Here is a 5,068-nt window from a genome sequence, read left to right as displayed (position 1 = left end):
TATCAAATTTATATCACCTGTTAAGAAGAATCTAAATCAGTATATTAACTTGTTTTAACTGATACATTTGAACAACAGAATATTGATTAATTCAAATTTATGTGCTGTGTTTTCATTAGAATGCATATTGCGTTTAGGATAATTGTTATGTATGCTACAGCTATATTTTATCTCTATCATCTTTTATCACCCCTCTCCCCGTGACTTTAAAGTATACTGATTACCCATCTTCAAGATAGAGAAATTAAGAAATTGAGTCTCTCTTATTTTTATCTTCTACAGCAAGGTCTGGTTGAGTTTTATTCACGCCGCGCTGAAAGTCAGAGAGATTGGGCATCTTTTAAAACATTAATTACATGGTCTGTGGCAGGACTTGGTGCAATCACACTGGTAGCATTTCTCGCACACAAAAAAAATCATAAAGTTTAATCATTTGTTATGGTGACTGTTACAATGAAGACATACATAGAATTATAGCACATTTCTACTCTTAAGTCGTTGAATAAAGCCACACATTTGTAGCGTTAAACATTTTATGGTGTTTTTTTTGTTTTTTTTTCTTCTCCTCCGCCCTCCCCGTACCCATCCCAACCCTTATGTCGGATGTTGCGGTGATGTAAATCTGTTTTTTTTTGTCCTGTGTTCTATGTATTAAATATTAAACACTATACATCTATACTCAATACAAGTTATACCCCCTCTTTTAACATTGCAAAGATAATATTAGTTGTATCACATAGTGGCATATAATTCAGTTTAATGTCTTGTTTAGTATCAGTGTTTTGTCTTGAAGACTTGACTTTACGAGTGGTTACATCAGGTGTGGTTGATTCAACTTGATGGTTACGCAGTGTGTTAAAATGACAATATTTGTTAATAATAGATCTGATTAAAAACTCTATCTTGAGATCGGTGTATGAAACAATAATATTTTAAAATTTTAGCGTATTAATAATGTTTAAAACAAGTTTCGCCGATAACGCTCAAGCAGATGTATAAATATCCCGTCACCTGCTTGCGATATAAAATACAAAAGCTAGTGTCTTTATTTCGCGTACGTTGCACTTGGAAAAGAGATGGTCTAGCTCACTGTAAAAGACGAATCATCTCCCCTGCTAATGACATCGCAAGGAAGAAACGAGTAGACGATATCTCGCTACTAAAACGTACCAAAAACACTTTTAAAAAATGAAAAAAAAAAATGAAAAAAAAATTACTCAACGTGAAGTTAAAAATAAATTGTCTTCTTCGAGAGAAGGGTGTTGTGTGGAAGTATTTTTCCGACACAGTCTGTTTGATTCATTGTCCTATGCGCAGATACCCATACAATGGGTATTGTGGTCACGGTACACAATGGAAGGTAGCCGCGTGCTTTCGTAGCACTTTAAAAAAATGCGTAGAGTGAATGACGGCGTATGTTTTGTTAGCTTGTAAAGATTACACCAGAGGGACGTTAGTAAATATTTTTTTAGGGTTTTCTCCCTTTAATTAATTTCAACAGAGTACTAAAAGCTTGTCTTGTGTAACATTACCCTATTTGATGTCTTTAAATGACGCACGACTCGCTCCGCTGAAACGAATCGTCTCCCCTGCTAATGATGTCACAAGGAAGAAACAAGTAGAAGATGTATCGCTCCTAAAACCTAACAAATACACATTTAAAATTGTGTTTGCCATCATGGAACACACGGGTGGGAGGGTAGGTCACTACCCTTTCTCCTCCTCATTTTGTTTACAACACGGATACAAAGAGAAAAAAAAAATATCGCGCCACCCTGATTGAGACATAAAATACAAAAAAAAAGCGACTTTCTTTATTTCACCTGTTTCACAGCTTGCTCCGCGGAAAAGCTACCTCGCTTATTATCTAACCGCCCATGTGCGTTGGGGTATAGCTATTGCCCTATGCTCAGATACCCATACAATGGGTATTGTGCTCACGGCACACAATAAAAGGCGGTCTCGTGCCTTCGTTGCACTTAAAAAATACATAGAGTGAATGACGCGTGTATGTTTTGCAAGTTTGTAAATATTATACCATAGTATTTTATCGGCTTAGGGAAAATAAAATTAATAAAATTAAACAAGACTTGTTGTGATTTGATTTTAGTTTCATTTGTGTGTGTGTGTGTGTGTGTGTGTGTATGTATATGTATGTGTATATGTGAGTCTCCAAAAAAAAAAAAAAAAAAAAAAAAAAGTGTAAAATGTCAACGCCAGGACAACAAGTCATAATCAAAATGGACTAATTCAATACATATCTATGAAAAGTAAAACATTATAACTTATTACAAGTATAAGTGCACAACCATTTTGATAAAAGCTTTTAAGCAAACCTTTCAGTAAATTTAATTGTAGGTACAGCTTTTCTTCTAAACGACATCAGTTGGATTAATATATGCTAGACCCGATTTATTTCTCACTGATTTGTGCTAAAATTTTGATCATAGGAAAATGGTCTTATTTTAAGAGGTTTCAGTGGGGTAGTGATGACTTTAAAAAAAATGATAACAGTGTATATAAATATAATATATACCATGCTGGTCATTATCTCACAAATCATAGGGCCGAGTATTAATAAGACAATTGGAAAAGAAACAATTATAATCATAACAATCAAAATATTTTTCTAAGATTAACGCTGGTGTAACACATATATTACTTATTAAACCAAACTGCTATTGATCATTTTAATTAGCTATTTAGTCTGACAATTATTTTTAATTAAGACAAAACTTTTATGTTAATAAAATAAACCTAGTTCTGAACCTACTTAAAACAATGTAAACACTTAAACAAAGAAGTTTACAAAACTTGAGATTTGAAACATAATCGACTTTTTGTTTACAAAATCAAAGACATAACCAAGTGTATTTAGTGTAATTTCTATGTTAAACCATTGACATCCTAAATTACTTTTTAAATTGTTAATGATAATTGATTAATATACTCTTTGATGTCTGACCCTGGTCACTATTTTAGAAAGAAATCGCTGTTTAAAAAACACTAGGAAAACTTAAAACGTCGTGAGACGCGCGCAAAGCACGCGACATGTATTTTTAAATGTAAACAAACGCGCACGGACACTGTTCCATTGTCGCTATGAAATACTTCTGAACCTACATAAAACAATGTAAATACTTAAACAAAGACGTTTACAAAACTTGAGATTTGAAACTTAACGGACTTTTCGTTTACAAAGACATCACCAAGGGTGTTCAGTGTCATTTCTATGTTAAACCATTGGGATCCTAAATTTACGGGACGCTACTCGTGGTTGTTAACAAGACTGTTCTAGAAAAATTCGACTCTGCCTTCGTTTCTATATTAGTTTTATTTAGTAAAGAGATAACTGTGCCCCTGACAATTATTCTGACCAAATCAATAGGAACTTATATAGTCATGAATGAAGGGGGCAGCGTGGTAGAACTTACGACTGCTAACCCAAAAGTCCCGAGTTCGAATCCAGGTTCAAAGACAGTAGACTGTCCCCGAGTCTACCCAACTCTGATGGGTACCTAACTTACGTTAGGGAAAGTAAGGCGGTTGGACATAGTGATGAACACACTATCACTTCATATGCCGAGATCACAGAAAGAAAAAAAAAAAAACTTATTTGTTGATCTTCTATATTAATATTTTTTTTTTTAGAAAATTATAAAAAATATAAACAAAAGGTATTTAAATATATATAAGTGGTCGTCAAATGATGGTTATAGAACCTTAAAGTTAAAAGGTGGTTAAAAAATAAATAAAAAAAACAATGAAAACAATGAAAACTTTGTGATTACAACATATGTAAATATTAAAAACCAACAAAGCAAACAGCCACAACAAATAAAGCAATCACACTTAACATAATTAACACGACTAGACAAAAAACAGGACAAAAACAGACTGATAGTAAATAGTAACGGCTATTTATAGATCAACTGTATGAGAAATATGGCCTATTGTAAAGCAAGCCTAGCTGAATAAATTATTTTTAATGACTATTTAAACATATCTTTCAAAAAAAAAAAATCGATACTCTATTGTTTGTCGTCGCGGCCGTAAAGGAGCGTCACGGAAGACAATAGGAGGAGGGGAACACCTGCTCCAGCTGGAGTATTTTACTATGTAGCTTGTCTCCGCAGTATTTTACTATATAAACATGTCTCCGCAGCTCCGCAGTATTTTACTATATAGCCTGTCTCCGCAAATATACCCAAACACGACCTACTATACTACTGTTAGATGCAATTAAATGTTCGTGTATTATATTACTTGAGATGCTTGTAAAATAAAATACACACCATATCGAAATTATACTATTGCACAGTCTTCACTATTCGACAATAAAAAAATAGTAACAGAAAAAAAGTATTAGTGTTTTTTTTTTTTATTTTATTTTCTCTCTTTCGAAAAAGCTATTACACAATTTTGTTAAGTCGACTTGAAAGTTTGAAAAAAAAATTGCGAAAAATGATTGAAGTAGGTGGAAACTAAAGTGCGAATAACATGTATCAATTATTTTACGTGAATTTTATTCAGATGACCCCGCTGCACCACCACCCTCCACCCCCTACTCTCCCCAAACTCTATATCTATCTAGAAATACACTTTCGGTCAATTTCATTTTATGAAACAATTGCCAATGTTTCAGTAATATTACTTCCAAATTTACCCTTTTTCAATTTAATGTGTACTACATGTATTTTTTAAAAGAACGTTTCATAAATAACCTAGGGAAAAACCATTTCAAAGACATAATTACACATAACTACACGTTGGGTTCAATACTTATATATGAAAGATCAATAGTTGATTAGTGTTCCTTTGTAGCATCAATTAGCGTTTTTATCTTTTTTTTACGTGCATCTGTATTCTTTCTTCTGTTGGGAGGATTAAGTTGCAAGAGCCGCATTCGTAGGAAGTTGCTTCAAGGTGATTTTTGTTTGTAGCGCATACCTATGTCGTTGTGTATTGTTTTATCATCACATATATTGCATTGTTTGAGCTTTGTGTGTCTTTTGTTTTCATGGCTGTACAGTGCATTGCTGTACTGTACCTTTTTACATGACGAGTG

Source organism: Physella acuta, unplaced genomic scaffold (genome assembly GCF_028476545.2).
Source record: "Physella acuta isolate Inbredline_101_S28 unplaced genomic scaffold, ASM2847654v3 ptg000463l, whole genome shotgun sequence".
Classification (NCBI taxonomy): Eukaryota; Metazoa; Mollusca; class Gastropoda; family Physidae; genus Physella; species Physella acuta.
The sequence above is the reverse complement of the archived record's forward strand: the minus strand, read 5'-3'. Positions refer to the sequence as shown.